Source organism: Electrona antarctica (assembly GCF_951216825.1).
Source record: "Electrona antarctica genome assembly, chromosome: 9".
In the NCBI taxonomy this organism is placed as follows: domain Eukaryota; kingdom Metazoa; phylum Chordata; class Actinopteri; order Myctophiformes; family Myctophidae; genus Electrona; species Electrona antarctica.
Window position 1 is genome coordinate 26,191,117 of NC_136790.1, and position 25,661 is coordinate 26,216,777.

A 25,661-nucleotide genomic window follows, 5' to 3' on the forward strand; every position below is an offset into this window, starting at 1 on the left:
ATCTTAGTACAGCCTAGTCCACCCTAGTACAGCCTAGTGCAGTCTAGGCCAGCCTAGTCCAGCCTAGTACAGCCTAGTCCACCCTAGTCCAGCCTAGTGCAGCCTAGTCCAGCCTAGACCAGCCTAGTCCAGCCTAGTCCAGACTTGAGAAGCCTAGTCCAGCCTAGAGCAGCCTAGTCCAGCCTGGGAAAGGCTAGAATAGGGTCTACTAGGCTCTTGTCAGCCCTGTAGGTCCTCACGCTTGAGATGAACCACTGTAGTGTGTACACAGGCCATAGTTTTTACATGAGTTTGGGTGCACGGCCAATAGTTTTACATAGACTATAGTACAGTAATGTCCTGTAGGGCCACAGTATGCTATGGGAAACAGTGTTTCTGATATAGTGACCTCCCGCCTAGTACAGCCTAGTACAGCCTAGTGCAGCCTAGTACAGCCTAGTACAGCCTAGTCCACCCTAGGACAGCCTAGTGCATCCTAGTGCAGCCTAGGCCAGCCTAGTCCAGCCTAGTACAGCCTAGTCCACCCTAGTACAGCCTAGTCCAGCCTAGTGCAGCCTAGTCCAGCCTAGACCAGCCTAGTCCAGCCTAGTCCAGACTTGAGAAGCCTAGTCCAGCCTAGAGCAGCCTAGTCCAGCCTGGGAAAGGCTAGAATAGGGTCTACTAGGCTCTTGTCAGCCCTGTAGGTCCTCACGCTTGAGATGAACCACTGTAGTGTGTACACAGGCCATAGTACAGCCTAGTCCACCCTAGTACAGCCTAGTCCAGCCTAGTGCAGCCTAGTCCAGCCTAGACCAGCCTAGTCCAGCCTAGTCCAGACTTGAGAAGCCTAGTCCAGCCTAGAGCAGCCTAGTCCAGCCTGGGAAAGGCTAGAATAGGGTCTACTAGGCTCTTGTCAGCCCTGTAGGTCCTCACGCTTGAGATGAACCACTGTAGTGTACAGCCTAGTGCAGCCTAGTGCAGCCTAGGCCAGCCTAGTCCAGCCTAGTACAGCCTAGTCCACCCTAGTCCACCCTAGTACAGCCTAGTCCAGCCTAGTGCAGCCTAGTCCAGCCTAGACCAGCCTAGTCCAGCCTAGTCCAGATTTGAGAAGCCTAGTCCAGCCTAGAGCAGCCTAGTCCAGCCTGGGAAAGGCTAGAATAGGGTCTACTAGGCTCTTGTCAGCCCTGTAGGTCCTCACGCTTGAGATGAACCACTGTAGTGTGTACACAGGCCATAGTTTTTACATGAGCTTGGGTGCACGGCCAATAGTTTTACATAGACTATAGTACAGTAATGTCCTGTAGGGCAACAGTATGCTATGGGAAACAGTGTTTCTGATATAGTGACCTCCCGTGGACCCGCACGCACGCACGCACGCACGCACGCACGCACGCACGCACGCACGCAGAGCAGCCTAGTCCAGCCTAGTTCAGCCTAGTCCAGCATATTTTGTTGGTCTATTGGTAAACTATTGGTCGTGCACACACATGTAAAAACTATTGCCTGTGTACACAGTGGTTATTCCCAAGTGCGAAAAGGTTCAGGACTCACAAGAGCCTATAATACAGCTTAATAGAGTCTATTAGAGTCCAGTACAGCCTAGTACACCCTATTCTAGCCTATTCCAGCCTGATCCAGCCTAGTATAGCTTAGTATAGCCATCTAAATACCCCCCCTCCTAGTCTATTCTCCCACTAGGCTGGACTAGGCTAGACGTGGGTGTACATGGCTGTACCAGACCCTACTGGCCTCTAATAGGCTGTTTTCGGCTCTAGTAGACTGTGCTAGGCTGTACTAGGGTCTATTAGGCTGTACGAGGCAGTAAAGTACTATAGCCTAGAAATGTTCATGTAAAACTATTGGCCGTGCACACTAACTCCTGTAAAAACTATTGCCCGTGTACACAGTGGTTATTTCAAGTGCGAGGAACTACAGGGCTGACAAGAGTCTAGTACAGCCTAGTACACCCTATTCTAGCCCTTTCCAGCCCGATCCAACCTAGTATAGCCTAGTACAGCCATCTAAATACCCCTCTCTCCAAGTCTATTCTCCCACTAGGCTGGACTAAGCTAAACTTGTGTGTACAAGGCTGTACTAGACTCTACTGGGCTCCAATAGGCTGTTTTCGGCTCTAGCAGACTGTACTAGGCTCTATTAGGCTGTACGAGGCAGTAAAGTACTATATCCTAGAAATGTTCATGTAAAACTATTGGCCGTGCACACAAACTCCTGTAAAAACTATTGCCCGTGTACACAGTGGTTATTTCAAGTGCGAGGAACTGCAGGGCTGACAAGAGTCTAGTACACCCTATTCTAGCCTATTCCAGCCTGATGTAGCCTAGTATAGCCTAGTACAGCCATCTAAATACCCCCCCTCCTAGTCTATTCTCCCACTAGGCTGGATTAAGCTAAACGTGGGTGTACAAGGCTGTACTAGACTCTACTGGGCTCCAATAGGCTGTTTCCGGCTCTAGCAGACTGTACTAGGCTCTATTAGGCTGTACGAGGCAGTAAAGTACTATAGCGTAGAAATGTTCATGTAAAACTATTGGCCGTGCACACAAACTCCTGTAAAAACTATTGCCCGTGTACACAGTGGTTATTCCCAAGTGCGAGGAACTACAGGGCTGACAAGAGCCTAGTACAGCCTAATAGAGGCTATTAGAGTCTAGCACAGCCTAGTACACCCCATTCTAGCCTTTTCCAGCCTGATCCAACCTAGTATAATCTAGTACAGCCACCAAAATACCCCCCTCTCCTAGTATATTCTCCCACTAGGCTGGACTAGGCTAGACGTGGGTGTACATGGCTGTACCAGACCCTACTGGCCTCTAATAGGCTGTTTTCGGCTCTAGTAGACTGTGCTAGGCTGTACTAGGGTCTATTAGGCTGTACGAGGCAGTAAAGTACTATAGCCTAGAAATGTTCATGTAAAACTATTGGCCGTGCACACAAACTCCTGTAAAAACTATTGCCCGTGTACACAGTGGTTATTTCAAGTGCGAGGAACTACAGGGCTGACAAGAGTCTAGTACAGCCTAGTACACCCTATTCTAGCCCTTTCCAGCCCGATCCAACCTAGTATAGCCTAGTACAGCCATCTCAATACCCCTCTCTCCAAGTCTATTCTCCCACTAGGCTGGACTAAGCTAAACTTGGGTGTACAAGGCTGTACTAGACTCTACTGGGCTCCAATAGGCTGTTTTCGGCTCTAGCAGACTGTACTAGGCTCTATTAGGCTGTACGAGGCAGTAAAGTACTATAGCCTAGAAATGTTCATGTAAAACTATTGGCCGTGCACACAAACTCCTGTAAAAACTATTGCCCGTGTACACAGTGGTTATTTCAAGTGCGAGGAACTGCAGGGCTGACAAGAGTCTAGTACACCCTATTCTAGCCTATTCCAGCCTGATGTAGCCTAGTATAGCCTAGTACAGCCATCTAAATACCCCCCCCCCCCTCCTAGTCTATTCTCCCACTAGGCTGGATTAAGCTAAACGTGGGTGTACAAGGCTGTACTAGACTCTACTGGGCTCCAATAGGCTGTTTCCGGCTCTGGCAGACTGTACTAGGCTCTATTAGGCTGTACGAGGCAGTAAAGTACTATAGCCTAGAAATGTTCATGTAAAACTATTGGCCGTGCACACAAACTCCTGTAAAAACTATTGCCCGTGTACACAGTGGTTATTCCCAAGTGCGAGGAACTACAGGGCTGACAAGAGCCTAGTACAGCCTAATAGAGGCTATTAGAGTCTAGCACAGCCTAGTACACCCCATTCTAGCCTTTTCCAGCCTGATCCAACCTAGTATAGCCTAGTACAGCCACCAAAATACCCCCCCCCCCTCCAAGTCTATTCTCCCACTAGGCTGGACTAGGCTAGACGTGGGTGTACATGGCTGTACTAGACTCTACTGGCCTCTAATAGGCTGTTTTCCGGCTCTAGTAGACTGTGCTAGGCTGTACTAGGGTCTATTAGGCTGTACGAGGCAGTAAAGTACTATAGCCTAGAAATGTTCATGTAAAACTATTGGCCGTGCACACAAACTCCTGTAAAAACTATTGCCCGTGTACACAGTGGTTATTCCCAAGTGCGAGGAACTACAGGGCTGACAAGAGCCTAGTACAGCCTAATAGAGGCTATTACAGTCTAGCACAGCCTAGTACACCCCATTCTAGCCTTTTCCAGCCTGATCCAACCTAGTATAGCCTAGTACAGCCACCAAAATACCCCCCCCTCCAAGTCTATTCTCCCACTAGGCTGGACTAGGCTAGACGTGGGTGTACATGGCTGTACTAGACTCTACTGGCCTCTAATAGGCTGTTTTCCGGCTCTAGTAGACTGTGCTAGGCTGTACTAGGGTCTATTAGGCTGTACGAGGCAGTAAAGTACTATAGCCTAGAAATGTTCATGTAAAACTATTGGCCGTGCACACAAACTCCTGTAAAAACTATTGCCCGTGTACACAGTGGTTATTCCCAAGTGCGAGGAACTACAGGGCTGACAAGAGCCTAGTACAGCCTAATAGAGGCTATTACAGTCTAGCACAGCCTACTACACCCCATTCTAGCCTTTTCCAGCCTGATCCAACCTAGTATAGCCTATTACAGCCACCAAAATACCCCCCTCTCCAAGTCTATTCTCCCACTAGGCTGGACTAGGCAGGACGTGTGTGTACAAGGCTGTACTAGACTCTACTGGCCTCTAATAGGCTGTTTTCGGCTCTAGTAGACTGTGCTAGGCTGTACTAGGGTCTATTATGCTGTACAAGCCACAGTACTATAGCGTAGAAATGTTCATGTCAAACTATTGGCCGTGCACACAAACTACTGTAAAAACTATTGCCCGTGTACACAGTGGTTATTTCAAGTGCGAGGAACTGCAGGGCTGACAAGAGTCTAGTACACCCTATTCTAGCCTATTCCAGCCTGATGTAGCCTAGTATAGCCTAGTACAGCCATCTAAATACCCCCCCTCCTAGTCTATTCTCCCACTAGGCTGGATTAAGCTAAACGTGGGTGTACAAGGCTGTACTAGACTCTACTGGGCTCCAATAGGCTGTTTCCATCTCTAGCAGACTGTACTAGGCTCTATTAGGCTGTACGAGGCAGTAAAGTACTATAGCCTAGAAATGTTCATGTAAAACTATTGGCCGTGCACACAAACTCCTGTAAAAACTATTGCCTGTGTACACAGTGGTTATTCCCAAGTGCGAGGAACTACAGGGCTGACAAAAGCCTAGTACAGCCTAATAGAGGCTATTAGAGTCTAGCACAGCCTAGTACACCCCATTCTAGCATTTTCCAGCCTGATCCAACCTAGTATAGCCTAGTACAGCCACCAAAATACCCCCCTCTCCAAGTCTATTCTCCCACTAGGCTGGACGTGTGTGTACAAGGCTGTACTAGACTCTACTGGCCTCTAATAGGCTGTTTTCGGCTCTAGTAGACTGTGCTAGGCTGTACTAGGGTCTATTCAGCTGTACGAGGCACAGTACTATAGCGTAGAAATGTTCATGTAAAACTATTGGCCGTGCACACAAAGTCATGTAAAAACTATTGCCCGTGTACACAGTGGTTATTTCAAGTGCGAGGAACTACAGGGCTGACAAGAGCCTAGTACAGCCTAATAGAGGCTATTAGAGTCTAGCACAGCCTAGTACACCCCATTCTAGCCTGATCCAACCTAGTATAGCCTAGTACAGACACAAATACCCCACTCTCCAGGTCTATTCTCCCACTAGGCTGGACTAGGCTAGACGTGGGTGTACATGGCTGTACTAGACTACTAGGCTCTAATAGGCTGTTTTCGGTTCTAGTAGACTGTGCTAGGCTGTACTAGGGTCTATTAGGCTGTACGAGGCAGTAAAGTACCCTAGTAGACCCTTGACGATCCTTCATTAACTGTGTGTGTGTGTGTTTGTTTGTTTGTTTGTTTGTTTGTTTGTTTGTTTGTTTGTTTGTTTGTTTGTTTGTTTGTTTGTTTGTTTGTTTGTTTGTTTGTTTGTTTGTTTGTTTGTTTGTGTGTGTGTGTGTGCCATGCACACAAACTCCTGTAAAAACTATTGTCCGTGTACACAGTGGTTATTTCAAGTGCGAGGAACTACAGGGCTGACAAGAGCCTAGTACAGCCTAGTACACCCTATTCTAGCCCTTTCCAGCCTGATCCAGCCTAGTATATCTTAGTATAGCCATCTAAATACCCCTCTCCCCTAGTCTATTCTCCCACTAGGTTGGACTAGGCTAGACGTGGGTGTACATGGCTGTACTAGACTCTACTGGCCTCTAATAGGCTGTTTTCGGCTCAAGTAGACTGTGCTAGGCTGTACTAGGGTATATTAGGCTGTACAACGCAGTACAGTACTATAGCGTAGAAATGTTCATGTAAAACTATTGGCCATGCACACAAACTCCTGTAAAAACTATTGTCCGTGTACACAGTGGTTATTTCAAGTGCGAGGAACTACAGGGCTGACAAGAGCCTAGTACAGCCTAGTACACCCTATTCTAGTATATACTCCTAGTTTATCCTAGTATACCCATCTAAATACCCCTATAACAATCAGGCCTATTGGCGTATAAGTCTGAGTTATATAAAATAAAATAAATAAATAAAGGTCCTGTACCTGCGACAGTAAATCTAGATACTGGAAATGAACAGTAATATAGAGCACAAGGAAAACGCAAAACTATTTCCCTTTAGGTGAAATGGCTGGTCTTTATAATATTTACAGATCGAATCAAACCAAAATCATACAAACTGGGCAATCAATCCCTTCAAAATGTAAATTAAATGTTCCAGTCCCTTCAAATTATCCCCTGCAATGTCCCTTTAAAGGTGTTCCAAAAGTAATCCCAAAAAAAGTAATCAAGAGTATCCAGATTAATCCAACTGCTGTAGATCCTCTTCTGTTCAATTTAGACAGTCCAAAAAACGTACAAAACAAAAAGGCAATGCCTTGCTTACCGGAAAGATGAAAAAATATATGCTGCTCACCCAACCTTTAAGTCGGGCGTGGTCCGCTGGGTCCTTTGTTCACCAGCCCTGTTTGTTTGACAGAGCTCCAAGCCTCAGAAGCTGGCCTACCAAACTTTATTTCCTTCCCTTGGCAAAGTTCTTCGGTCAGACCGGCATTTTTTGCGTTTTACCTCTGAATTGGCATAGTATTGGCCTTTAAAAGAGTCTGTTTGGCAAAGAAAACTAGCAACACCAAACTCTCTCCTTACTGCCCAAAATGGAACCCAGGCTCGGCGCCTCACTTCCTGGTCTTTTATAGTTTCCTGGCAATATTTCTCACGCACATTTCCCCACAGCTCCCCTTGTGATCAAACCTTGTCATAACAGAAAATTGATGACCATGGTTCAATTACACACAACACATTATTATTGTATATCCGTACACTACATTTCAGTGTTAAATATTCAACCTTGGTTTAACAAACATATTCCCCTGTTATCCCCCAGTATGTTTAATTTTCTTTCATACTCATACCAGGCCAGGAAATACATTGTTTCACATTTCACATTTTATGTGGCAGTGTCACACCCCTCTCTCCTAGTCTATTCTCCCACTAGGTTGGACTAGGCTAGACGTGGGTGTACATGGCTGTACTAGACTCTACTGGGCTTTAATAGGCTGTTTTCGGCTCTAGTAGACTGTGCTAGGCTGTACTAGGGTCTATTAAGCTGTATGAGGCAGTAAAGTACTATACCTAGAAATGTTCATGTAAAACTTTTGGCCGTGCACACTAACTCCTTTAAAAACGATTGCCCGTGTACATAGTGGTTATTCCCAAGTGCGAGGAAATACAGGGCTGACAAGAGCCTAGTACAGCCTAATAGAGGCTATTAGAGTCTAGCACAGCCTAGTACACCCCATTCTAGCCTGATCCAACCTAGTATAGCCTAGTACAGACACAAATACCCCACTCTCCAAGTCTATTCTCCCACTAGGCTGGACTAGGCTAGACGTGGGTGTACATGGCTGTACTAGACTACTAGGCTCTAATAGGCTGTTTTCGGTTCTAGTAGACTGTGCTAGGCTGTACTAGGGTCTATTAGGCTGTACGAGGCAGTAAAGTACCCTAGTAGACCCTTGACGATCCTTCATTAACTGTGTGTGTGTGTGTGTGTGTGTGTGTGTGTGTGTGTGTGTGTGTGTGTGTGTGTGTGTGTGTGCCAAATGGACCCTTACGAGAACCAAATGGACCCTTACACCTGTAAGCGTCCATTTGGTTCCATTCGTACCCTCTCAGAGTTAAGGGGGTGCTTACAAATAAAACATTTGAGAACCACTTGTACTTATTGGACTCATAATGTATATGGAGATCTCTGTATCTGCCTGTCTGCCTGTGTCTAGTGAAAACTGACTGTGAAAAGTGTACTGGTTAAGTAATCAACCAGGCAGGGTGGGGTTGCCATGGCAATCAATTGGCTGAGGCAGAGGCTGGGAATTCTACAGGTGAGGGGACTTAAGCTAATTAGGTCCACTGGCAGAGCCTGACCAAAGCCTTTTGTGGTGTTTCTCCAGCTGGAATAGGCTAGACTACTAGACTAGGGTGTACGGCTGTACTAGACTATATTTTACACGCACGCACGCACGCACGCACGCACGCACGCACGCACGCACGCACGCACGCACGCACGCACGCACGCACAGTTACATGGCTATACTAGGCTGGATCTGGTTGGGAAAGGCTAGAATAGGGTCTACTAGGCTGTACTGGACTATAATAGGCTCCATTAGGCTGTACTAGGCTCTTGTCAGCCCTGTAGGTCCTCACGCTTGAGATGAACCACTGTGTACACAGGCCATAGTTTTTACATGAGTTTGGGTGCACGGCCAATAGTTTTACATAGGCTATAGTACAGTAATGTCTCCTACAGCCTAATAGAGCCTAGTACAGGCTGTATTAGGCTATACTATGCTTGATCCTGCTGGAATAGGCTAGACTAGGGTGTACTACGCTGTACTGGACTCTAATAGGCTGTACTAGGCTCTTGTCAGCCCTGTAGCTCCTCACACTTGAAATTAACCACTGTGTACACAGGCAATAGATTTTACATGAGTTTGTGTGCACGGCCAATAGTTTTGAACGTGTGCGTGTGTGTGTGTGTGTGTGTGTGTAAGTGTGTGTGTGCGTGCGTGCGTGCGTGCGTGCGTGCGTGCGTGCGTGCGTGCGTGCGTGCGAGGAGTAGAGTAGCTTTGCCCTTACACCTGTAAGCGTCCATTTGGTTCCATTCGTACCCTCTCAGAGTTAAGGGGGTGCTTACAAATAAAACATTTGAGAACCACTTGTACTTATTGGACTCATAATGTATATGGAGATCTCTGTATCTGCCTGTCTGCCTGTGTCTAGTGAAAACTGACTGTGAAAAGTGTACTGGTTAAGTAATCAACCAGGCAGGTGTGGGGTTGCCATGGCAATCAATTGGCTGAGGCAGAGGCTGGGAATTCTACAGGTGAGGGGACTTAGGCTAATTAGGTCCACTGGCAGAGCCTGACCAAAGCCTTTTGTGGTGTTTCTCCAGCTGGAATAGGCTAGACTACTAGACTAGGGTGTACGGCTGTACTAGACTATATTTTACACGCACGCACGCACGCACGCACGCACGCACGCACGCACGCACGCACGCACGCACGCACGCACAGTTAGATGGCTATACTAGGCTGGATCTGGTTGGGAAAGGCTAGAATAGGGTCTACTAGGCTGTACTGGACTATAATAGGCTACATTAGGCCCTCACGCTTGAGATGAACCACTGTGTACACAGGCCATAGTTTTTACATGAGTTTGGGTGCACGGCCAATAGTTTTACATAGGCTATAGTACAGTAATGTCTCCTACAGCCTAATAGAGCCTAGTACAGGCTGTATTAGGCTATACTATGCTTGATCCTGCTGGAATAGGCTAGACTAGGGTGTACTACGCTGTACTGGACTCTAATAGGCTGTACTAGGCTCTTGTCAGCCCTGTAGCTCCTCACACTTGAAATGAACCACTGTGTACACGGGCAATAGTTTTTACATATGTTTGTGTGCACGGCCAATAGGCTATAGTACAGTAATGTCTCGTACAGCCTAATAGAGCCTAGTCCAGCCTACTAGAGCTGAATACAGCCTATTAGAGCCCAGTAGTCTAGTACAGCCTAGTATACCCACGTCTAGCCTAGTGTGGAGAATAGACTAGGAGAGGGGGGGAAGTTATATGGCTGTACTAGGCTATACTACGCTTGATCCGGCTAGACTAGGGTGTACTACGCTGTACTAGACTCTAATAGGCTCCATTAGGCTGTACTAGGCTCTTGTCAGCCCTGTAGTTCCTCACACTTGGGAATAACCACTGTGTACACGGCCAATAGTTTTTACAGGAGTGTGTGTGCATGGCCAATAGTTTTACATGAACATTTCTAGGATATAGTACTCTACTGCCTCGTACAGCCTAATAGACCCTAGTACAAACTAGCACAGTCTACTAGAGCCAAAAACAGCATATTAGAGCCCAGTAGAGTCTAGGACAGTCATGTACACCCACATCTAGCCTAGTCCAGCCTAGTGAGAGAATAGACTTGGAGAGGGGGGATTTTGGTGGCTGTACTAGGCTATACTAGGCTGGATCAGGCTGGAATAGGCTAGAATGCAGTGTACTAGGCTGCACTGGACTCTAATTGGCCCTATTAGGCTGTACCAGGCTCTTGTCAGCCCTGTAGTTCCACGCACTTGAGGTTAACCACTGCGTACACAGGCAATAGTTTTTACATGAGTTTGTGTGCTCGGACAATAGTTGTACATGGAACATTTCTAGGCTTTTGTACTTTACTGCCTTGTAAAGCCTAATATACCCTAGTACAGCCTAGCACAGTCTACTAGAGTCAAAAACAGCCTATTAGAGCCTTGTAGAGTCTAGTACAGCCATGTACACCCACGTCTAGCCTAGTCCAACCTAGTGGGAGAATAGACTTGGAGAGAGGGGTATTTAGATGGCTGTACTAGGCTATACTAGGCTGGATCAGGCCGGAATAGGCTAGAATAGGGTGTACTAGGCTGTACTAGGCTCTTGTCAGCCCTGTATTTCCTTGCACTTGGGAATAACCACTGTGTACACGGGCAATAGTTTTTACAGGAGTTAGTGTGCACGGCCAATAGTTTTACATGAACATTTCTAGGTATAGTACTTTACTGCCTCGTACAGCCTAATAGACCCTAGTACAGCCTAGCACAGTCTACTAGAGCCAAAAACAGCCTATTAGAGCCCAGCAGAGCCTAGTCCAGCCTAGTGGGAGAATAGACTTGGAGAGAGGGGTATTTTGGTGGCTGTACTAGGCTATACTAGACTGGATCAGGCTGGAATAGGCTAGAATGTGGTGTCTAATAGGCCCTATTAGGCTGTACCAGGCTCTTGTCAGCCATGTAGTTCACGCACTTGAGGTTAACCACTGCGTAAGCAGGCAATAGTTTGTACATGAGTTTGTGTGCACGGACAATAGTTGTAAATGGAACATTTCTAGGCTTTTGTAAAGCCTAATATACCCTAGTACAGCCTAGTACAGTCTACTAGAGCCAAAAACAACATTAGAGCCCAGTAGAGTCTAGGACAGCCATGTACACCCACGTCTAGCCTAGTCCAACCTAGTGGGAGAATAGACTAGGATGGGGGGGGGGGGGGGGTATTTAGATGGCTGTACTAGGCTGGAACAGGCTGGAATAGGCTAGAATAGGGTGTACTAGGCGGTACTAGACTTTAATAGGCTCCATTAAGCTGTACTAGGCACTTGGGAATAGCCACTGTGTGCACGGCCAATAGTTTTACATGAACATTTCTAGACTTTAATGGCTGTAATAGACTTGTCCGTGATAAGAGCTTCTCTTCACACGGGTGGGATTGTTTTCTATTAGCCTGCCGTGTACACCATTCTTTTTCTGTGTGACTGCCATGCAGGCAAACACGTGTGGCTCAGCCAGGAATGGTGTGCTTATCAAAATATTTCCATTATGCGTTACCATGGCGAGGTATTTCGCAATAAACGATGTCCAAAACCCATCAAGGACCCCAGGGGGTCCCCAAACCACACTTTGATAACCATTGAAGGACCCCATCGAGACCCATCAAGGACCCCATGGGGTCCCCGAACCACACTTTGATAACCAGTGAAGGACCCCATCGAGACCCATCAAGGACCCCATGGGGTCCCCGAACCACACTTTGATAACCAGTGTTGGACCTCATCGAAACCTATCAAGGACCCCAAGGGGTCCCCGAACCACACTTTGATAACCAGTGTTGGACCTCATCGAAACCTATCAAGGACCCCAGGGGGTCCCCGGACCACACTTTGATAACCAGTGTTGGACCTCATCGAAACCTATCAAGGACCCCAAGGGGTCCTTGAACCACACTTTGATAACCAGTGAAGGACCCCATCGAGACCCATCAAGGACCCCATGGGGTCCCCGAACCACACTTTGATAACCAGTGTTGGACCTCATCGAGACCCATCAAGGACCCCATGGGGTCCCCGAACCACACTTTGCTAACCAGTGTTGGACCCCATCGAGACCCATCAAGGACCCCATGGAGTCCCCGAACCACACTTTGATAACCAGCGTTGGACCCCATCAAGGACCCCATGGGGTCCCCGAACCACACTTTGATAACCAGCGTTGGACCCCATCGAGACCCATCAAGGACCCCATGGGGTCCCCGAACCACACTTTGATAACCAGCGTTGGACCCCATCGAGACCCATCAAGGACCCCATGGGGTCCCCGAACCACACTTTGATAACCAGTGTTGGACCTCATCGAAACCTATCAAGGACCCCAAGGGGTCCCCGAACCACACTTTGATAACCAGTGAAGGACCCCATCGAGACCCATCAAGGACCCCATGGGGTCCCCGAACCACACTTTGATAACCAGTGTTGGACCTCATCGAGACCCATCAAGGACCCCAGGGGGTCCCCGGACCACACTTTGATAACCAGTGTTGGACCTCATCGAAACCTATCAAGGACCCCAAGGGGTCCCCGAACCACACTTTGATAACCAGTGAAGGACCCCATCGAGACCCATCAAGGACCCCATGGGGTCCCCGAACCACACTTTGATAACCAGTGTTGGACCTCATCGAGACCCATCAAGGACCCCATGGGGTCCCCGAACCACACTTTGCTAACCAGTGTTGGACCCCATCGAGACCCATCAAGGACCCCATGGAGTCCCCGAACCACACTTTGATAACCAGCGTTGGACCCCATCAAGGACCCCATGGGGTCCCCGAACCACACTTTGATAACCAGCGTTGGACCCCATCGAGACCCATCAAGGACCCCATGGGGTCCCCGAACCACACTTTGATAACCAGCGTTGGACCCCATCGAGACCCATCAAGGACCCCATGGGGTCCCCGAACCACACTTTGATAACCAGTGTTGGACCTCATCGAAACCCATCAAGGACCCCAAGGGGTCCCCGAACCACACTTTGATAACCAGTGTTGGACCTCATCGAAATCCATCAAGGACCCCAGGGGGTCCCCGAACCACACTTTGATAACCAGTGTTGGACCTCATCGAGACCCATCAAGGACCCCATGGGGTCCCCGAACCACACTTTGATACCCAGTGTTGGACCTCATCGAGACCCATCAAGGACCCCATGGGGTCCCCGAACCACACTTTGATAACCAGTGTTGGACCTCATCGAGACCCATCAAGGACCCCATGGGGTCCCCGAACCACACTTTGATAACCAGTGTTGGACCTCATCGAGACCCATCAAGGACCCCAAGGGGTCCCCGAACCACACTTTGATAACCAGTGTTGGACCTGATCGAAACCTATCAAGGACCCCAGGGGGTCCCCGGACCACACTTTGATAACCAGTGTTGGACCTCATCGAAACCTATCAAGGACCCCAAAGGGTCCCCGAACCACACTTTGATAACCAGTGAAGGACCCCATCGAGACCCATCAAGGACCCCATGGGGTCCCCGAACCACACTTTGATAACCAGTGTTGGACCTCATCGAGACCCATCAAGGACCCCATGGGGTCCCCGAACCACACTTTGCTAACCAGTGTTGGACCCCATCGAGACCCATCAAGGACCCCATGGGGTCCCCGAACCACACTTTGATAACCAGCGTTGGACCCCATCGAGACCCATCAAGGACCCCATGGGGTCCCCGAACCACACTTTGATAACCAGCGTTGGACCCCATCGAGACCCATCAAGGACCCCATGGGGTCCCCGAACCACACTTTGATAACCAGCGTCGGACCCCATCGAGACCCATCAAGGACCCCATGGGGTCCCCGAACCACACTTTGATAACCAGCGTTGGACCCCATCGAGACCCATCAAGGACCCCATGGGGTCCCCGAACCACACTTTGATAACCAGCGTTGGACCTCATCGAAACCCATCAAGGACCCCAAGGGGTCCCCGAACCACACTTTGATAACCAGTGAAGGACCCCATCGAGACCCATCAAGGACCCCAGGGGGTCCCCGGACCACACTTTGATAACCAGTGTTGGACCTCATCGAGACCCATCAAGGACCCCATGGGGTCCCCGAACCACACTTTGATAACCAGTGTTGGACCTCATCGAGACCCATCAAGGACCCCATGGGGTCCCCGAACCACACTTTGATAACCAGTGTTGGACCCCATCGAGACCCATCAAGGACCCCATGGGGTCCCCGAACCACACTTTGATAACCAGTGAAGGACCCCATCGAGACCCATCAAGGACCCCAGGGGGTCCCCGAACCACACTTTGATAACCAGCGTTGGACCCCATCGAGACCCATCAAGGACCCCAGGGGGTCCCCGAACCACACTTTGATAACCAGCGTTGGACCCCATCGAGACCCATCAAGGACCCCATGGGGTCCCCGAACCACACTTTGATAACCAGCGTTGGACCCCATCGAGACCCATCAAGGACCCCAGGGGGTCCCCGTACCACACTTTGATAACCAGCGTTGGACCCCATCGAGACCCATCAAGGACCCCATGGGGTCCCCGAACCACACTTTGTTAACCAGCGTTGGACCCCACCGAGACCCATCAAGGACCCCATGGGGTCCCTGAACCACACTTTGATAACCAGCGTTGGACCCCATCGAGACCCATCAAGGACCCCATGGGGTAACCGAACCACACTTTGATAACCAGCGTTGGACCCCATCGAGACCCATCAAGGACCCCTGGGGGTCCCCGAACCACACTTTGATAACCAGCGTTGGACCCCATCGAGACCCATCAAGGACCCCATGGGGGTCCCCGAACCACACTTTGATAACCAGCGTTGGACCCCATCGAGACCCATCAAGGACCCCATGGGGGTCCCCGAACCACACTTTGATAACCAGCGTTGGACCCCATCGAGACCCATCAAGGACCCCATGGGGGTCCCCGAACCACACTTTGATAACCAGCGTTGGACCCCATCGAAACCTATCAAGGATCCCAGGGGGTCCCCGAACCACACTTAAGTGTTGGACCCCATAGAAAGTCCTTTCTAGGCTGGAGTAGGCTAGACTATGGCTCTCTGCTGCCCCCCGTTGACAAAATGTTGTAAACAAAGACAGGTTCACGAAAAGCAGTGGCGCGTGTTCACGCTCCGGATGAACTATGGGAAGTGTTCCCTGCCGGGTGCACCGGCACTAGTTTGTATACGGGCCATAGTTTCTTACCATTGAAACAACCTGCTGTGAACACCACTTTAATTGTTATTATTATTATTATTATTATTATTATTATTATTATTATTATTATTATTATTATTATTTTAGTAACATGTATGTGTCTGTGTGGCTACCTCGCGGAGTCGTGGCCGTTGTTTGCACAGCAGCACAGGGAAACTGTTCTATAGGCCTATTCCATGGTGTCGCTTTCCATGTGTGCAAAAGTACAATGTGTTTGTTTTGGTAGAAGCCAACTGAAGGCGCAGCCATGCTGTTTCACATAATCGCTTGGACAAAACGAAACCAGCCGGACCAACGTTAATGGCTTAATGCATGTAGGAGTCCAGCCTGGGACCGAGGCTAGTAGGAGTCGCATTTGCAAACTGTCCACTCGTCACGATGGAACCGATGGTGTGTGCGTGTGTGCATGGATGCCGTTGGCTTGTAGCCTCTGTCCCAGGCTGGCATGCGACATACATGCCAGCAGAGCCGGACTTACCGTTGGGCTAGGGTGGGCTGAAGCCCGGGGGCCCACGACTAGAGGGGCCCCCGAAAAAAATAATAATAAAAAAAAAAAAAATTATATATATTTTTTTTTTTTTTTTTTTTTTTTTATAACTAAAGTATTGAAATCCAATTGACCAATTCAAGTGAAATGTGTGTATAGTTATTGTATTTAGTTGTATTATGGTTCATTGAGAGAGAGCTGCTGTAAAACTGCATTAGTGCACTATTGCCTACTAGTGGCTGCATTCATTCAGCACCATGGACAGCGACTAGTCTGTCTGCCTGCCTGCCTGTCTGCCTGCCTGCCTGCCTGCCTGCCTGCCTGCCTGCCTGCCTCTCTTTTTAGGGGCCTGGGTACCCCAAAATGAAAACAAAATAGCCCAAATTTTTTTCGGCCTCGCGGCTGTGCCGCGAGGCCGAATCGCAGGCCGCGCGGCTGCGCCGCGCGGCTGCGCCGCGCGCCCCAAGGGGGGCCCTCAAATTTGCTCCAGCCCGGGGGCCCTCAGCAAGGTAAATCCGGCTCTGCATGCCAGGCTGGCATGTACAACCCAGATTCGGCACAAACAAGGGACTAAATTCTTTTCGCTCCTATGCCACCAAAATGTGGAACGCCCTACCAACTGTCATTAAGACATGCGAATCCCTTGACTCCTTCAAAACCGCTCTCAAAGGGCACCTACGGATGGCTGCAATTCGAAACTGGCCCCCGTAAAATCTGAATCCCCCCCCCGCCCCCCCCTTTTTTCCCCTCACTGTATATATTTCTTTTCCCTTTTTACCTCCTTTTTGATGAATTCCTGTTCTGTCTATAGAAGTGTCTATTTGTACGTCTCTAAATGTTTTGATGATTTGAACATGGTGGACCCTGTTGGAAACAAGTGTAATGCTTAATTGGGTCGTCCACTCACAGTTAACAGCCTTTGTATTGAGTTTGTGCTTGAAATGTACTGTAATTCTGCAAACTGTTAATAAATTCTTCAATCAATCAATCAATACCGACCGACCGTCGGACTTACCGACCGACCCGTCAGACTACCGACCGACCGGCCGATCAGCCGACTGACACGGCGGTCGGGTCTTTTGGATTTCGCCCTTGCTTGCCGTTGCTTGCTATCCCCTTGGCCAGAGATGCGTGTGTGGACCCTATTGGAAACAAGTGTAATGCTTAATTGGGTCGTCCACTCACAGTTAACAGCCTTTGTATTGAGTTTGTGCTTGAAATGTACTGTAATTCTGCAAACTGTTAATACATTTTTCAATCAATCAATCAATCAAAAAGTGCATGGATGGCATTGGATGCCGTTGGCATGGCGTTGCTTGCTGTCCCATTGGCCAGAGGAGCCAATCAGGCTAGGCTGTCAGTATGACTAGGGCTAGGTCAGGTCGTCTAGTTTTCAGGTGGTTTCACAATAAATGGATTCTACACATACACTACACTACACATCATTGAATACAAATCAACAAAAAAAAACTTCATAGGAAACATTCTAGGTTTAGTATTGAATGCATGGACTCTATATCGAATTGTGTATAGAATATCAAAATGACTCCAGAAAGTGAACAGAAGAAGTGACAACATATGTGGTGGAAATGATGACACACCAATTCACGTCATTTCCTCATTGACACATTTGGTGGAGGTACTTCCTACATGCATGAAACGTTTCATGCTAATCGGTCGCACACATGTCACACAGACACAAACACATATGCTACTACTTCCACTGTTTTAGTGAAAAATCACACCCGTGTGATTTATTTTTTCAGGTGTGCAGAATTAATTCCCACATTCTTTTACTTTTTAGAATTTTCAATTTATATACTGGAAATCAATGAAGGTTGGATTGGGCCGAAACTTTGCCCAAATATGGAGGTGACTGGCGTCATAGATGATTTATGTCATAGACTGACTGGCCTTATGAAGTCAATCATTAGACCCCATCTTTTTACATAGAATATAGATCATTCTATAGCCAAAACCTTTTTTTATGTATCCCTCCCTGTAAGGGCTTGGCTTCAGGATTTAGCGACAAGAGGATTCCCTCCAACTCAGACTTGTCATTCCTAATTTCAGTTGTGCCGCCACCTCTCGTTCACTCTTACATCCTCCTCCTTGCCTGTGACCCTTTTTGTGTGTGTGTTTTTTTTGTGGGCTATCCTCTCAGCTGTGTGTCGCCAGTTCCACAATCTCTGCCAAGGGTCCTGGCATGGCAGTCGCCACAAACTTCTCATGCGCCTCCTGTCGTCCATCCTGCCTTCCATCAAAGCTAGCTTTCTGTGCATGGGTTGGTGGGCCCCGTGGACTTCCCTTCCATGCTGACCTAGTTTTCATCGCCTCCACGTTAAGATGCCTGTTATCACGGAACAGTATGAACCTCTTACTGAGGATCTGCTTTACAGTTTCCAAGTCTTCAAATCCCACAAAGCCAAAGTTAGGGTGCTTTGAACTTTTCTTTATAATGACATGCATGACTTTACCAAACTGCTCAAACAACTCTGTGAGTTCAGCCTTGTCCACGTCGTGAGGGATGTTTCCCACAAACAGTTGGTGGATGGTGGGTTTGTTGACATCTCCTTGCTTTCGTTCCCTCACTGGCCTGGTTCCCATATGTACAGCTGTACGGCCTCCAGGTCTCTGATCTCTTGGTGTTTCAGGGACAGGGGTGTTGTGAATGTACTTCTCACTCACCTTCTTGGTCTCCCCCACCTCAATCTCCTGCTTCTCAGGATGATTAATTTCCATCTCCACCACCTCAATCTCCTGCTTCTCAGCATGATTAATTTCCATCTCCATGAATGCCAAAACCTTTGGCAGTCTGCTCTCCTCTTCCACCATGGCTGTAGGCTTTTCCACCTTCTCAGCTTCCGGCAAGGGTCCAGGGGTAGCTATCACAGCAGATTTGTCCTCCTCCTGGTCCACAACTGCATCTAGATTGTGTCCCAAAGCTATTGGTAGTGGTGGTCTCTTTTCTTCTACCTCTTCTCTTGCCGCCTTCTCTGCCTCCCCTGAGGATCCAGGGCTATCAGTCACAGTAGATTTCTCCTCCTGGTCCGGTTCCGCAATCTGTCTGTTATAAAAACTACGTTTCTGTACATGGGTCGGTGGGCCCCTTCTTGGCAACCTAGTTTTCATCTCTTCCACATTCAGACAGTTACCACGGAACATTATATACTTCTCATTGAGAATTCGCTGTACGGGTTCAGAATCATCAAACGACACAAAGCTGAAGTTAGCGTTTTTCTTACCCCCTTTCTTGATATTGAGTTCCAGGACTTTACCAAACTGCTCAAAGAACCCTATGAGCTCAGTCTTGTCCACATTTTGAGGGATGTTTCCCACAAACAGTTGGTGGGTGGTGGGGTTGTTGGCTTTTGCCTCTCCCTGCTGCTTTCTTTCCCACACTGGCCTGCGTACCATATTTACAGCTGGACGGCCTTCGGGTATCGGATCTTTCTGTGTTTCAAGGACAGCAGGAGTGTCCACAATGTCCTCACTCTCACTCACGTTGCTCTCCCTCTCCACCTCCTTCAGCATGGCCTCGACTTTCTCCTCCTCCCTCTTCTCATCAGGCTCCATTTCTATCCCCGTCACCTCTTGCTCATCTAGATCATGTCCCAAAGCTTTCAGTCGATTTTCTTCAATGGCTGTAGACATTGTAGGCGTTGCCACGTTCTCTGCCTCTGCTGAGGGTCCAGGGCTAGAAGTCACCACAGATTTCTCATCCTGACCTGAAACATGGGTTGGTGGGCCACGTGGAACTACTCCCTTCCTCGTTGGCCTAGGTCTCATCTCCTCCACGTTGAGATGAAACTTACCATGTAACCATATGGGCCTCTTATTAAGGATCTGCTGTACAGTCCTTGAGTCTTCAAACGATATAAAGCTAAAGTTAGGGTGCTGCTTCCCACTCTTGATAACGAGTTCCTGGACTCTACCAAACTGCTGAAAGTACTCCATGAGCTCAGCCTTATCTACAGTGTGAGGGATGTGTCCCACAAACAGTGCTTTATTCTCCTCTGCTTCCCCCTGCATCCTTTCCCAAACTGGCATAGGTGGACTCCTATTTACGGCAGTAGGGCTAGGTGTCTGATCTTTCTGTGTTTCAAGGTCAGCTTCTCCCATGACATCCTTCACTTTGTTCTCCCTCTCCTCAACCTTCTTCTTCCTCTGCTCCACCTCCTTTATCAAGGCCCTAGCTGTCTCCTCCCTCATTTCAAGTTCAGTTTGCAGCTGTTTAAATTCCACCTCCTGCTCATCTAAATCATTTTGCCAAGCCTTCAATTTCCTTTCCCGCTCTTCCAGCTGTTTCTCTTCATCCTCTACCTTATTCCTTAACCCCCTTGGCTTTCTGACTGTAATGGTCTGTGTAGTCATCGTTGTCTGCTGGTCCCTGGAGACTTCCATTATAGATTATTTGATACTAATCTCAATTGACCACCTCCTCACACCTATGTTTGAATGGTAATGTTAGGTTGGGAGGCTCTATATATACACACCATTAGTAATGTCAAGGGTGATGTAACGTCGAGCTAACCGTTACATCATCCTCCCCTTGTTTTAAGGCAATGTTCATCAGCAATAGCTTTGTCGGAATATTACGTTTTCTTTAGGGCTGGTAAAGCCTTTCTCCTTATCGTCCTCCTTAACTTCACGACTAGGTTCAATCTCTTACCCATCTTCAAGACTACAGAACTCTTGTGAGCCAGCGTTTGGTTCAAGCCCGAACTTCGCCCTTTCGACCTAAACGGAATTGACCCCTAACAAGTAATGTGTGATGTCACCATCAGAGTTTCTGCTTTTCCATGGCGATTAGATATGTCACTGCCATAACCACACTTCTTCTTGAGGTAGGCCACGTCTTATTACAATAAATGCATGGAATCTCTGTAAGCTACGTATGTACGTCTGTGGTTCACGTATCAAACACATACAGAAGACCTGAGGGAGTTGAGTGCATGGTGTCGAGTTGGTTGGATAGTCAGTTGTCCAGAACCACCGCTGATAAGCCCATTGTAGGCTCTGGCACAGGCCAAACAAGCCAATTGTTTGCCATGGCAACCCTAGCCTAAGCTTGGCAAATTCCCCACACCTTCCATTTGATTAGTGAGTCCATTTTCATAGTCAGTGATCCCAGATTGCAGACAGTTACAACGGATACTCTGACAACTGGTATTGCATAACAGGATGGGGCATGCATTCCCTATTTACATCATTTCCAGCTTGCATCGAGAACTGCCAGACCGTCCGACTTTAAACTCGGCGTGCGTATCGCCCACGACCCGAGGGAGTGTCTTGCTTGCATGAAAAATGCGCATTTGCGCGTTTAGGCATTTCCAGGCATGAAAAACTTGCATTTGCGCGTTTTGGCATTTCTAGGCATGAAAAACGCGCGTGCACGCGTTTTGGCATTTCCAGGCATGAAAAACGCGCGTGCGCGTGTTTTGGCATTTCCAGGCATGAAAAACGCGCATTTGCGCGTTTTGGCATTTCCAGGCATGAAAAACGCGCATGTGTGCGTTTTGGCATTTCCAGGCATGAAAAACGCGCATGCGCACGTTTTGGCATTTCCAGGCATGAAAAACGTGCATGAGCGTGTTTTGGTAAACGAGAAAATCAGCTAACCAATCACAGGCAACAGGCATTCTGATTGGCCTGTATGAGATGATGCATGATGATGTACAGTATGATGATAAAAGCTGATAATTCCGCTAAATATGACGTAAATTAAACATTAAAACATTAAACGCCATTGACATTGAAGGGAAAACTTACGTCATATATAGACCTACAGCATTTGTCCCCACACGTCTCAAGATTTGCCATTGACAATGAATGGAGAAATTAAACGCCATTGACATTGAAGGGAAAATGTACGTCATATGATGATTTTTTGTGGCTTTCGCCTTTATTTTATTTATGGAGGGATAGACAGTAGCCTATAGGCTGACAGTAAATGTGGAGAGAGATGGGGGGTGACATGCAGTAAAGGCCGTCAGCGACAGGATCGGGAGTTGAACCCGCGGCACACTGCCAGACTGGATTACCAGCCAAGGTGCCTGGACCGCTGAGCCACGGCCCAGGGCAACAGGCATTCTGATTGGCCAGTATGAGATGATGCATGATGATGTATGATGATAAGCTGATAATTCCGCTATATAACGTAAATTAAACATCAAAACATTAAATGCCATTGACATTGATCGGCTAACCAATCACATGTTGAGTGCTTGGCCAATTAAGGGACCACAAATGTACCTTAAGTAGCAATGTAAAATGTCCGCTAACATAAATTGATGTACGATGACAAGAGCGCCCCTCATTTCACACGGGTGTGATTTTTTAAATTTATTTAGATTTGTATTATCGTGAGTACGATATGGCTTCCATTTTCGCATTGCAACTTTTCAGGAATAGAAAGCCTGCAGTTTCTATTAGCTTCGATTCCCCATCATCAATGATGTTACTGTGGATGGATTTGTGAACTTCCCACAGCCCTCCTATGAGACACAGTCACACAGAGTAGAAAATAATTGTCATCATGAACTAGAAATAGATATGGTTATATTATTAAATCGGGCTATCATTCAGCAAAACATAGCCTACCGATAAATTAAACATATGCGAATTCGCACAGACTACATGTCCCATCTTACATAGCGGGTGTATCCACGGCCTACAGTAATTTATGATTTCCACCACAGCACATAGGCTATTGGGCGCACCATGCACCAGCGTGTGATGATATGACGCAAGTCACGCAAGAGTCATACGGTGCAGCGCAGGCATATCGTATTGACATGACATGTCAACATTCATATCATCATCTGATTTAAATAATAAGGCTAGGCTGTAAACTGTAAATAGCAATTAAGGACATCGCATTATTCGCATAGCCCACTCACTGGCATATGTTTATTATGGACGAAGCATATCGTGAACTGCGTTGTCTGCGTACACGGCACATCTAAGAAAACAATCAGTTCATGGACATTTTAACCTCATAGGCTTATTGTATGTAATCATCATCACATGTCGTTTAATTTGCACGGAGCACCTTCTCATCAATTTGATTGGTGGATATTGCAACCCTGGGATGGGCACGATTCTGCAGGAACGAGTGGCCCAATGCATTGGGAAGGTCTCCGAGAGGGAAAGGGAACATAATAAGACGTCGTCGTGCAGAAACAGTCCCAATGTGGCCTGGTAATTATTATTAAATCATAAATTTACTGTAGCTGCAGCGCGCGATGTTTTCGAATGAGATCGTTGTTGCTTCCAGTTCCTATAATTATATAGCGGAGACGCGCGTTCTCTGTGTCTGTAATGTGGTTTGTGCTGTTTAGCCTCGACTACTCCTTAGGCAGACCCAATAGCCAGCTATTGCCATAGCCTGCCTACCTCTTTATCAATATGCAAATATATATAATTATATTAAAATTATAATGTGATTGGCGCTTTTATAGCCAGCCTATTTCAAATAGCTACAGTAGGCTACTTGTGTCTATTTCAAAAATAAAATAGAAAATAAAAAAATAGTTGCAGATGTATTAGGTTGTTTTGTTACAGATTGTATTTCTGAATTCTTTATTCCAAGCGTCAAAATGGGTAGGAGGCAATCACAAAGGAAGTCATTGCAGATTACAAGTCAAGACGGTGTCCATACTACAGACAAAGTAAGTGCAACACAAGAAAAATGCATTTAATGAACCAAAATAATACCAAACCATAAAAGTCCTGAATGCTGATCACGAATAATTAAAATATAGACTATAGGCTACATCATGTAGCCTATATGTTTACTGATACAGTAGGCTACAATGCTTTTGTAGTTCATATTGATATTTTTCGGTTTAAACTAAATGCTTGGAAAATATATATTTTGGTTTCATCCAATCATGCAGGAGAGAACCAATTTATCATCTTCCATTTTGCAGTGCTCCACTTCAAAATTTGTCTGCTGATTTATTTTTTTGTAGACAGCTATACCCCTGTGACAAACACCAGGGGTCTTCAACGTTTTTCAACCCAGATTAAAAATGTTGAGTGGTGTGCAGCACTGCAGCCACTCCAAGGCCCAGCAATGTCTGTCCCTGTACTATATGTATCTGTATGTCCGTTTAGGGTACCAACAGGGGGCGCTGTTGCACCACTCACTTCAGACAGGTCTGAGTTTTCATAGATTTCATAGCTTCATAGACTTGTTTGACAGCACTATCATCAATGTTGTATGTTTTTTGTTTTGTTTGTTTTTTACACATTATCTTCAATTCATGTTAAAGTGTATTTTCAGACATTCAACCACTTAAAGCCTCAATAGTAAACTCTCCCTCTACACCAAACCTCTTTGCCAAAATTATCAGATGTTTTTGCAGATCAGCTATTTTTGGCTAATCTTCCCCTCACTCCCCTCAGAATCCTCACACAAAGATTTGGAGGACCCCCTGTCTGAGGGCCCCTGTTCTATACAAATAATTATCAGAATATATAGAGCTTTTAAACACTTATTTAAAACATTATGTTTCTTTCCTACTCTACATCTGCAGCGGCTCCAGCAAAGAAGATGGCAGTCACGGCACAAACCTAAACCTAAATGCAATATCCCGCAACTCAGGTCAGATATTAACCAGATATTGTTATTGTGTTGGGAAATATAATATATAATTTATGTCATTCTGGTGGTGTCTGTCTGGATAAGTCAGATTAATTTGTCCCTTTTATCTTGATAGATACAGGATCATTTATGCCTCTGTTTGTGCACGTTTTGACACTGTTATGATAAGATATTGTATCTGCACATTGTAGGCCCTATACATGCACATTTTTAGATAAGCTATTGTACCTAAGACAAGACCCCAATTTGCGGGGTGAAGGGTGATTGGAAGGTGGATGAGAGGGAAAGGAGGGCTAGAATCATGTATACTTCTACCAATAGTATAACCAGCACTTCATTTCACCATTACCAGTATAGGACCACAACCTTTATTGCATGATCCAGTATTTCCACATTGGATATCCACATTTTTATTTTGTATTTTTTTATTATGCATACTTTTTGTTTTGCTGTTGTAGTGTATTATTATGTTTACAAGGTTCTTCAGAAAGAAGAACCACCAACATTTCACTGCTGACAAAGTGACAAATAAAACTGTTCTTGATTCTATAGTGCTCAGGCAACACCAGAGTCATCAGAGTCCCGTATGGTGACCTCTGCAGGAGACAAAAGGGAGCCTAAAGTTCAGCAGGCCTCTCAGCGCCGTCTCTACAGAAACCAGGAGGCTCCAGGTTCCAGAAAGAATAGAACCAGCCATCTCCCGTCATCCTCAAGTCCAGCTTTACTGGAGAACCAGTCACCAGACCAGGAGGATGCGATTGCAAGTAGCCACAACAGAGAAGATGCCAGTGACCGTGATCTGTCAGAGTTAGAGCGACAACCCTTGCCCCCTTCTGCCCGTGTTCCTCCGCAGCTCAGCCTGAGGCCA

At 47.1% G+C, this 25,661-nt stretch overlaps 1 protein-coding gene across 3 annotated transcripts in view; it reads right to left on the reverse strand.

The window, feature by feature from the left end:
- The window catches only part of zbtb40 (zinc finger and BTB domain containing 40), a gene marked incomplete at its 5' end in the record, with an annotated part of 48,833 nt that overhangs the window by 13,912 nt on the left and 9,260 nt on the right, over positions 1–25,661 (reverse strand). The window contains one exon of one of the 3 annotated variants that reach the window (XM_079509254.1): positions 6,975–7,109. The exons of 1 other annotated variant lie outside the window; for it this stretch is intronic. Of the gene's footprint in view, positions 1–6,944; positions 7,110–25,661 lie in introns of those variants that run through there. One more of the 3 variants, XM_079509252.1, reaches the window with a different exon arrangement.